This window comes from Aplidium turbinatum, chromosome 3, assembly GCF_918807975.1.
Source record: "Aplidium turbinatum chromosome 3, kaAplTurb1.1, whole genome shotgun sequence".
NCBI lineage: Eukaryota > Metazoa > Chordata > Ascidiacea > Aplousobranchia > Polyclinidae > Aplidium > Aplidium turbinatum.
Genome location: NC_137474.1, coordinates 25,336,225 through 25,348,070, shown reverse-complemented (window position 1 = coordinate 25,348,070; position 11,846 = coordinate 25,336,225).

The following is an 11,846-nucleotide window of genomic DNA, read 5'->3' as shown; positions in this document are numbered from 1 at the left end:
TGAAAATGCAGTACGAACAGCTCATGGTCGAGAACAATGGCGCATTGTATCCAACCCTCAATACGAGGAAGGAACGTAATGATGATGATGATTAACTAAACACCACCAAAGTTTGGAAGCGCTAAAGGCTAATCTGAAATAACAAGGGACCAAAATACCCCAAAGAGTTATTCCTGACTTGCATGAATTGCAGGTCTTTTTTGAAGCGTCTCCGACTTGTTATCGATGCAAATAGCGGACTGCGGACAGTAGGGTGATTCATAAATTAAAGTTTTTTTTTATTCAATTGGGCACCCTCATTGAATTGGTCAAGCTCACGATGGTCGGAAAAACCTAGAACATCACACAACTCAGGCGAAAGAGAAATTGAAAAAAGAAAACTAATCGGGAAAAAATGATGGTTTGCGAAAATGAGAGAACTTGTATACCTGGGACTGGTATATAAGTCCCCCCCACCCCCCTTGGTAAATCATGACAAAGACAGGACTCAATGGAAATGGCTTTTTTGCCTTAGTTGTGTGATGCTCTAGGCGTTACCATGATGGTCAAGCCAGTGGCGTAGCCAGAAAAAAATGTTGGGGGAAGCCAAACATTTGGTGAAATGATGAGAACGACAAAGTGTTTGATTAAGCCATCGCCACCTGATGTGCAGTGGTGGGAGGTTAGAGCGTACCGTAGGCACGCGTATTCTAGGGGGGTCCGGGGCATGCTCCCCCGGAAATTTTTGCAAATTTACACTCAAATAATAGATTATACCGCTTTCTGGAAACACTTTTAGGGTAATATTTGTATGAAATTTATTAGCAGATAAACAGCTTTAACTTATTAAAGGTAGCTCTTACATACAAACGGGCAAAAACTGCGTCTAAAAATAGAGAACACCAAAAACTCAACTACACAAAAACTCAATAACTACACAAAAACCCAACAGAGTAAGCCATTCTGAAATTGCTCCACAAATTAGATAAAAGAAACGTAAATCGCGTAAATTTTGCGCGATTTACGATTTGCAAAATTTATTGGTGTCTTTCTGTAAGTCTAAAACAAGTCCTTGTGGGTGTTAATAGCCAGATGTCTTGGAAAACGTTATAAATTTCAACAAATTTTATTATATTTTCAACAAAAGGCTCAACTTCGGAATCCAAAATTTAAAAATTGGGGGGGGGGGGGCATGGCCCCTTTCGTCTTCCCCCTGGCTACGCCTATGGGTCAAGCTCATGATTTTACAGCTGCATTTACTGTTCAAGGTTTAAAGCAGCCGGCGGCCATCGCCGCTAAGTAGTGCTTGAATGACCGCTGGTGCTACCTTTTCAGTCGGCCAAGTTTGGCCGCCGGTTTCTTATAGCCAATTATTTAATTTTGCAATAGAATGAGCGTGAATTAACTGTCGAAAATTTGTAGTATCAAAGAGTGACGCAGAATTAGGTCAGCGCGTTATAATCACCACTGTTGTATTGTGCGGGAACATTTTCCATTGTAACAGTATTATGTGGAATACAGTATAGGCCTATCAAGCTGCGATCACCAGCTGTACCCGCGCATTCGCAAATGCGTGAGCGCATTAGGTCAACGCGCGACGGACGACCTATTTCATCTATTGTGCCGTGCGCCAATAATAGCGTTAATTACCGTGACGTGAAACCGCAAGTTGCAGGTTTGCGATTTTTTGAATGATTGTAGAGCAGTACTAGACGAACAAAACTGCACAAAAACAAGACAAATTTTCCCCTTATTAAATGATCTAGATTACAGTGGTTCCCAACAGGGGCGGATCTACCGGGTGGGCCTGATTGGTACAGGCCCACCCAGATTGACAGTGGGCCCACCCAAAATCAGATTCATGAAAAAAAACATATTAATGTTTAACACTAAAACAAGCAAGTAGCACTGAATTGTCTGTGGCATCACTACTTCACAGCATGATACCACTTTAACAGCCCATAAACAATTTACACAAAGTGATGTTTCCCAGGAAAAAAGTTAACCTTTCGCTACTGTCGTTTTTGATGGTTTACACTTCACAGACGATCTTGTCCCGCTGTTTGAGATGAGCATAAAGACTTGGCTAAACGTGAGCTGGTTGCCGAGTGTGTGCGATTCCTTCACGGAGGTGTCATCAAAGAGCGGGCAGTGGGCTTTGTTGCGACAGCAGACTTGTCCGCAAAAGGAATATCAGAGAAAATCCTGGAGGTGCTTCAACCACTAGAATTGGATCCTGCTCTGTGTGTCGGGTTCTGTTTCGATAAAGCATCGGTCATGTCGGGGCACACGGGGGGGGGTTCAGGTTATTTTGAAAGAAACATTTCCAAAAGCCATCTATGTACACTGCAACTCGCATCGGCTTAACTTAGTGCTTTGCACCGCTGCTAAAGAGTCCGGACATGTAAGCACATTTTTTGACATTGTTAATCAAATACACAGCTTTTTTACCGGGGCCCACCGGCACTCTCGCTTGATAGAGATACACAAGGAAATGCATCCCGACCGGCAGACTATGGGGCTGGAGCGCTCATATGACACCAGGTGGAGTTCAAAATCAGGGTCAATGCATAAGATATTGCAGTTGCTTGATGTATTACTGGAGGCTCTGGCTGGCTTTGCCAAACCAGTGGACAAAAGAAAATATAAGCAGAGCAGCTCCTGCAGCAGATGCAAACGAAAAAATTCGTTTTGTGATGTTTTGCAAACTGTTTGAAAACAGCGATTGTGCCACCAAGGGCCTGTAGAGCTCAACACTTTGTGTGACAGGCTGTATAGGCCTATCACTGATTGAAACACTGAAAGCTACATATGCAACTTTCCACGAGGATTCGAAGGGTGACTTTGGTGACGTGCTAAAACTGACAGAAGAACTGATGGTAAAGCATGAGATAACTAACTGGGACGTGGTTGCTTCTCGTGAACGTAAACTGCCTTCGAAGTTTCACAAGTCTGTTGTGACCACAACGCTAGGAAAAACGTCGGCTGTCAAAAGCAATGAGGATTAAAGGGCGCTGTGGAACTGTACTGATGAGCCCAGCCTCAGAAGACAAGCTTCCTTTGCCCTGGCGCCTGCTGGTTTTGTTGGCTCTTTCTTTGTTTCCACAAAGCTCAATTGGGGAAAATCAGTCAGTTTATTGCTCAGTTTGTTGTTCTGCAGTGAAACGAAATCAAAACTTGGTCAGGAAAGTTGAAATTAAAAATTCTCAGCAAAAAGAAAATTGTCAGTTTTAGAAACAGTAAATTTGCTATCTGCCAGTGAAAAGTACGGTAACCTACTCAGTCTCGAACCATTCGGAAATTTAAAGAAAGGAAATTCGTCAACCTCAAGTCTTTAGTACCCTACCCAATCAACACGGAATACTTTAATACCCAATCCTTACCCTAGCTAACCCTTCCCACCCTTATCAAGCACCGGGATTCGCAATTCCAGCCCGGGCTTGTTACCCCCATCTTTACCCTGAAGATCACACTAATTTTTGATTTAAGAAGAAAGAAGATAAAAAAAAAAGACTTTAAAAACTGTAATTATTTGTGTTTTGTTGTTTTATAGTAATTTTCATAAATAAATTCAATTCCAGTTGCAACACTTAAAAAACAAAAAATCCTAGCCTAATTTTTGAACATCTTTGCACAAATATTGCCGCTCAGTTTTTATCAATTCGAATAATTTTAGTTATATTGTGTAACCAACTTGTGTGCTTTCTAAATTTTTGTAAAAATAAGCTAATTGACCCATCTATTTTACCCAAATTATCACCCATTTCGACCATTTTTTTTATCATAGCCTTTTAGCTTTAAAGGGGACCTGAAATGAAAAATTAAAATTTTTTTGGTGATTCTTTAGTGTTTAAGTATTATATTTTTCAAAAAAACTTTTTGATATGCTTTTTTGTTTGGGAGATATAACCAAATAAAAATCGGCCACCTGATGGCGCTATGTGTCTTGTGACGTCATCGGCTGGCAACCAAGTAAACAGCTTCATGTATTTGCCTTAGAAACGTCGCATACGGTAGGTCATTGTATATTGAGCATAAACAAGATGTCTGAAACAAGACAAGGATTTCTCTTTGAACCAAAATGACGGCGACTTGACAGCGAAGAACATCATTCTGATTCGTGCTCTGACAACACCAGTTCAGACAGCAGTCGGATGGAAAATTTACATTGAAAAAAATGCAGGAAAATAATTTGCTTGAACCAAGTGGTTTATATCAACTAAAAGTAGCCTATGTATTCAGAGTTGCCTAATATGCCTTTGCCTACCCTGCCAATGTTTTACTGTCCTACTGACCTGTTTCAAAGTCTTGTTGTTTTCTCGCTTTGCTATTCGATCCAAACGTCCGATCGTACTCACATACCTGTACCTAGGTCGATCGAGTTTTGTGGGTACTGTACTGTATTGACAGTGGCTTTCACATATCTTGAAAAATCAAAGACAGAACAAACAGCTTCAGGGATGAGCAGGTGTTTGGACTTGGTGCCTTGTAGCTCTGCCTGTAGATCGCGTTGGTAATCGCTGGCCAGAAAATGATTGGTGCACACACGGCAGTGCTTGTTTACAGGCGGGTTTTTGAGTTTCATCGCTGAGATCCATTTCTTCAGCTTGTCGTCATTATTCAGAGGTAAACGATGAAAGATTTGACGATTTCCCGGTTAGTACAACCGGGAGCCATACAAGTAGCCACCATTTTAAGGGTGTAAAAACTCCCTTAGCACAAAATTGTTCGCTGTTTCGGTAGCCTACGCGATTTGTTCCTTGTGTTTGTACGCAAAACAATAGACCTTGGATGCAGGGTTGCCAGATTGATAAAACAAAAAAGGCCAAATGCATCCCCAAAAAAGGCCAAATTATAGAAAAAAAGGCCAAACCTGAGGTTCTGTTCTCTTTGTTGAAATCAGTGGTGTTTTTGCACTTATTTTCAACAAAAAATTAGAAAATATGTACCCAGTTTCTATTGTTCTACATGTTATCTGTTAAAGAAGAATATTGCTTAGTAAAATTCGTGAAAAAATGCAATCCATAAAATACAAACAGATAGGTGTGGAAACAATTACAATACAACTGAAATATGTATATAACCAGAGATGTACGTATATTATACGCAGCAAATTCTACGCTGCATAGTACTTGCGGCGTATACTTTTTGTTTGCGCTAGCGCTTACGGCCACATTTTTTTGGATAGTTTGCGCTTGAGGCTACGCCGTAAAGTTTTCGCAACTTTTGAGCGCATAGCGTCAACGCGTACTTTTTAATGTCTTTTTTTTCGCTACAACACGCCAATACCTTCCAGCGCTGCAGTTGAAAGAATGTTTTCAATGGGCAAAGACGTATTGGAACCAAAACACAGCAAAATGTCAGATGAACACTTTCAGATGCTTGTGTTTCTATGTGGAAATTCAAAATAAAACTTGTTTGTTTCGAATGGTTTATACCGTGTGAATGTTTGGCACCTAGCAAACAAAATGAGTTTACGCTAGTGTATGCGTTCAACCGAACACCGCCAACTTTTTTTACAAGTTACGTTGACGCATACGGCGTATGGTTTTTCGAATGTTTGCGTTAACGTTGACGGCGTCAATATTTTTTGTATACGCGTACATCACTGTATACAACATTAAGCTAAGCATCATCCTGTTGCATTTATGTCCAACATCCTTCCACAATGAACACTCCTTATTCTAGGAATGCTAACGCCTCTGCCATTTCGTTACTGCTAGTTTCACTATAAACGATATCAGATGTGAAATGCCTTATCATTATGGCACTGGCATCAAAGTTTGTGCAACATGTTCCATCCAGCAGCATGTCCGTTCGTATTCGCAAAATCGCTTCCAAAAGCTCAGTCTGCATTTTGTTTCGTGGTTTTGTTTTCACTGCAGTAAATAATGAAAAAATCCTCTCTACTACTGCATTACTGACAGGGATGCAGAGACATGTTAAAGCATAGCTAGCAAGGTCTTTGAAATGGGCATGATGTAAAACGCTACACCAAAATTTTTTCACTGTTGCTAGGAATAACCAAAAGAACTATAAAAACCAAAAATAAAAAAGGCCAAACAAATGCCAATCGGGAAACTAAAAAAGGCCAAAAAAAGGCCAAGCGGCCAAACAAAAATTGTCCGGCCAAACACTTTTCAAAAAGGCCAAATTTCTGAAATTTGGCCGTAAAAAGGCCAATCTGGCAACCCTGCTTGGATGCCGCTTTGCCAGCCAATGACGTCATCAAAAATTTTGACCAATCAGAATCATTCAATTCAAAAAAGGTTTTTTAGGTTTCTTAATTAATGGTAACACAAAAAATAAAAAAATTGTTGAAAAACGTTTTATTTCAGAAAGATCTACCAATACAAAAGCTATGTATTTTCGTTGCAGTGCCCCTTTAATTCTGTAAAAATCCTAGTGTTGCCAGCGATCTTTCAATATAATTTTATCTCTTTCTTCTTAATTACATTAGACGTTGTTCATATTTTCTTTTCACTTGGAATCTCTCATCCTTGAGCTAAACTGATTGTTTTCCACCAATTTTGCGACCTTTTGACTTGTATAGGCCTATTGTATTGTTGTTCTGTATTTTAGCCGTAAAGCATCTTGTATGGTCACTCTGCCAGCTAGCATAAAGTTTAATGGTGACGTCACAATTGAAAATTCAAACAATTGCTTTTAAAGCATTAATTATCCTTTTTCAATCTGTCTCACTAATTCGTAATCAAACTTTGTTTTCTTTTCAACTTTAACCGACATTTCCATTTTAGTATTATTCACTAACGTAGAATCAACGTAAATTGTTTTTTTTATTTTATTTGTCAATTCTTTAGCAAATCTCTGATTCAACCCTCAATTTGATTGAAATCTGTCACTTTTTATTTAAATTGCTAGTTAACTCTCCAAAACATAGAAACGTCGCTTTAAACTTTAAACAATTAATTTGATTGCAATCTGTCACTTGTTATTTAAATTGTTAGCTAACTCTCCAAAACATAGAAACGTCGCTTTAAACTTTAAACAATTTGTAATAACCAGCTTTTTACAACTATTTTATTTAAACCATGTCTCGCTTTTCAAGTCGTACAGGTTTGAAGACTTCTAGAGATAACCTGGCCGGTGTTGGTTTCTCCTTCCCACCTTCTCAGTCCACTGGCTTAGGCTGGCCGACGAGGAAGCAGGTTCCTGTGAGTGGTCACTCACTCAACCCAGATGGTGAAGCCTCCCCAGTAGACTCACTGCTTTTTGCGAACTCGTCACTTCGTCACGGTGACGAGGGTCCGATCCGCAATTCCACACCACATCGTGGCCACCCCACCCATTTCGAGTCACCCTTCCAGAGGTCGAATAGACTGCAGTCCGTCTGCCCTATTCACCTCACCCTCCCGAATCTATTCCCCCTTCTCTGTCCTTTCTCCACTTGCAGGAGGGCATCTCAACCTTACCGAGATGTGCAGGCGTATCAGGACCATATGCGAGCATTTCATGGTTCGCGCGCCGAGTTCCTGATCACCTGCAGCAGGTGCTGCCGTGTTCTCCCTCGAGCTTACAAGCTGGATGGGGCCCAAGAGCACTGGCGATCCTGCCCCGAGGGCCTTCAATTGCCAACCTGCCTTCCCTGGCCGAGCAATGACCCGACACCCTCGGAGAGCCAAACCAGACCCCCCATGATGACCAAGCCTGGGCTTTCCTACGCCTCTGTTGTCAGGCGTGGAAGGCGCCGCCTGCAGGCGCATCGGTCGAGGGGTCATCCCCTCTTCCCCCTTCCTCTGTCATCCGTTCTCAAGTCTTCTGGCGCCAAGGCATAGACAGCACTTCCACTTCGCCCCCCCCACCTGAACTTTTCCATTCTATTCTAACTCATCCAGGCAAAACTTCACTCAGCCCTGCTGATACTGACAGCTTGCCTGATCTAGATGTGTTGTTTCTTCCTCGTCTGTCTTCGGCCGGACCTGGGTCGGAAAGTGGGGACTCTTCCGACTCGTCTGACTCGTCGAACAGCGAATCTCTTTCCTCTTCTTCCACTTCCTCGCCTGATAGCCCAACCACGGACGGTTACGGCCCTACTGTCAGAGCGAATCCTCTTCTACATGTACCTCTGCGCAAGCCGACCTCCACCGGATCCGTGGCAGTGGACTCGCTCGGTTTATCCAAGCCGGCTTCGCGCCCTTTTTCTTTTTCTTCTCTGCCACTGACGGCCACCACCGGAGCTGAAACTAGAGACTTAATCAGCTCTTCCAAGCCGCCCATGCAAACCTTTTCATCTAAGTCTCTTCAACATCCATCTCACTCTTCTTTACTCTTTAATCCTGTTTCCATCTGTCCTATACAACCTTGTTCCTTGGCGCTGTCTGCTGAAGCCCAACCTTTTACCCCACCTACCCAAACCACCCACTCTAAATTCCTGCCAACTATCTCTTCCCAAACCTTGACTCGACCCCGAAGTGACACCATGACATGCAACCAAACCACGATTGACCCCGGACTCCCACAGACTACCCCAGGGATGTCCATCACACCCAACAATCAACGATCCATCCAACACCCTGTTGAACCGGTCAGGGAAAGTAAGACGAAGAGCTCCAGGCGGGCTCTTCGCAGTTTAGTGAACCTTACTTTAGCGGGTGGCATAAATTTCGACCAGTTCTGCATCGAATTGGAAGAGTGGACCGCTGGCACTTCGCCGCCCAAGAGGACACGTCCTCGCAAACCACGCTTCAATCGTGGCGCCCGGGCTCGCGCGGCTCGCCGTCGTTCGAACGGGGGTTCTCCTCGGTCGGACGGTGGGGGTTCGCGCGGGAACGGAGCCCGATATCGTAGCGGCGTGGGGTTGCGAGCCGCCTTCTCGCGGGACGCGAAGGGAACGGTCCGCCGGATCGTTGAAGGAAAAAACTGTGACCGTCGTTGCAAAATCCCACCTCAAGAAATTGAGGAGAGATTTCAACGCGACATGACCGCTCCTGAAGCTGGGAGTTGCTCGCAGATGCCCGAGTGGATGAACGCCCACCGCTACGAGCATGATGATGTAAACCTCTCCCCCGTCGATGACGGTGAAGGTCCCATTACGGCCCGGGAGGTGGAGGCGGTCCTCCAGTCGCTAGATGTCGGTTCCGCCCCTGGTTCCGACGGATTGTCCTACGGTTTCTGGAAGATCCTGGACCCAAGAGGGGGACTCTTGGCCAGCCTTTTCGAGACCTGCCGGATCAACCGTCGTGTACCGGACCAGTGGAGAACCAGCAGGATCACACTCATATGTAAAGACCCTGAGGGTGACTTGCAGGACGTCAGCAACTGGCGGCCCATCTCCATCTGCCGAAACATATACAAGATTTACGCCGCCGTATTGGCCCGGCGCCTGCAGCGATGGGCGGTGGAGGGGAATGTTATCAGCCGAGAGCAAAAGGGTTTCATGCCCACAGAAGGCGTCTATGAGCATGTGTTCATGCTCGACACCATCCTCTCGGATGCACAGTCACGCAAAAGGCCTGTGTCGGTTGCGTTTCTGGACATCCGAAACGCCTTTGGCAGTGTCCGGCACGAGTGCATAGCCGAGGTCCTGCGTCATTTCGACGCCCCCACAGACCTTATTGAGTGCATCTCCGACATATACGTCGCTAACACCTGCACCGTCCGCTGCGGCAATGGTGAAACCGACCGTATCCCTGTGGGGCGGGAGTCCGTCAGGGCTGCCCGTTGTCTGGGCTGCTATTCAATTTGGTCATCGAGGTGCTCCTCAGGGGCGTCCGTGACAAAACGGATTGCGGCTACAACCTTCCTGCCAAAGAAGACGACATTAAAGTGCGTTGTATGGCTTATGCGGACGACATCTGTCTCGTTTCTTCCGATCGCGAGCAGATGATCTCTCTCCTATCTTCTACCGATCCCTTCTCTTCCTGGTCCGGGCTACGGTTCAACCCACGCAAGTGTGGCACCCTATCGTATGGGAAAGTGTCGGCGTCCCGTCTGCGGGTCGACCCGAAACCTTTCTCCCTTGCCGGGGAGAAAATTCGAGTCATCCCCAAGGGCGAGACGTATAAATACCTCGGCGCTCGAACCGGTTACGCCTCGGACGCATCCCTAACCCAACCCTTCATCTCCACTCTGGAGAAGCACATTTCTCTATTAATGAAATCCTTTCTTACCCCAAGCCAGAAACTCCTGGCACTCACCTCTATCATTCTCCCGTCCGCGTCATACCATCTGCGAGTGCGGCGCTTCAGACAGTATGAGCTTCTGAAGCTTTACCGACTGGTATTGCGGTGTTTGAAGGTGGCGTGGCGTCTTCCCAAGTGGGCGTGCAGCGCGTTCTTCTACTGTAAGCCTGCATTAGGAGGTTTGGGCATCCTGAACTTGTGTCGCGAAAGTGACACGCTTTCAGTAGCTCATGCTTTCAAGATGCTGACGTCACCCGACAACATTGTCTCTGCCGTCGCTCTCGGGCAGCTTAGGCGTCATGCCTGTCTGAGGCTCGGCACTCCGGATCCCACGCCTGGTCACCTGGCCAGTTATCTAAACAGTGAACCCCCTCCCGACGGCGCCCGCTCTAAACCGTGCCCTACAGGCGAGAGCCTGTGGGGCCGTGTCCCGGCGGCCACCCGTCGTCTGAACGTACGCTGGTCCGCCCGCCCGGATGGCGGCCTTGAGTTGGCCGCGGGGAGCTCCACAATCACCCCTCCCTTAAGGAAAAAAGTGGTGCCGACCCTCCATCAACACAATGACTTGTGGTGGAGGAGACAGTGGGAATCCAAACCTGACCAAGGCAAGACGGTCAGTGCCCACTGCCTGTCCGGTTTCTCAAATTCCTGGACCCGGCGCCCGGAGCTCCTGGATCACGCGGACCGAGTATTTGCGTACAAAGCTAGATTAAATCTAATGCCACTTAAATCAAAACCAAGCCATGGCCGCCGTTACCTACCTGCCATGTGTCGTGCTTGTGGGAAAGCGGAAGAGACTCTCCCCCACATATTGAATCACTGCCCTACCGTGATGACTGTCGTCAAGGAACGACACAATTCAGTATTGAGGGAGATCGTGGGGCACGTGCCTGCCGAATGGCAACCCGGGCTTTCCATAGATAGTACGGTTCCACAGCACGTGGAAGCGGGCGGTGCCGATCTGCGTCCTGACATCGTCTTGCAACGCCCTGACGGTGTCACGGTCGTATGTGACGTCACATGTCCGTTCGACAACGGCGCGGATTCTCTTCGAAAAGCCGCCGACAGGAAACACGACAAGTACGGCGAGTTATGTGTCAACATAAAGGAAGACAGGAAGCGCCCTTGCAGGGACGTCCTGTCACTTCCGTTCGTCGTAGGCTCCCTCGGGAGCTATGCCCCGACGAGCTCTCGAGCTCTGACGGCCTTGGGCGTTCCTTCTCGTGGGGTAGCAGAGGTGGCTAGAAAAGTGGCTTCCCTCTCAATCAAAGGATCCTTCCGCGTCTGGAAAGCTTGGAACGCCGGGCTCACTTGTGGAGGGGCTACGTCATAGAAAAGACGACTTCAGCGATCAGAAACTTATTCCCCAATAACAGAAACGTTGCAGTAAGTATCCAAGCGCGCAAGACAGCAAACCGTTTAGACGTCATAACCTTATATCAATTGTCTTAAAATTCATCACCTTATCTCATCAACTTATGTCTATAAACCAGTGTCATCTTTTTTTATAACGCTCCAGTCTCATCAAACCCAAGCATTCAAAAATGAACAAAGGAAAGGAATAAAATGTCTAATGTACATGGTTTAACAGCAATTAAGTAACTTCAATCATCACTGTATCTCTATGTATTAATCAATCAATTGGTTCGAATTATCTTACGCTGCCTTCGCCTTGTAACGCTGTTCTTGCCCGCTCGGATCAACCTCGCTCTGCTTTCAACGCAT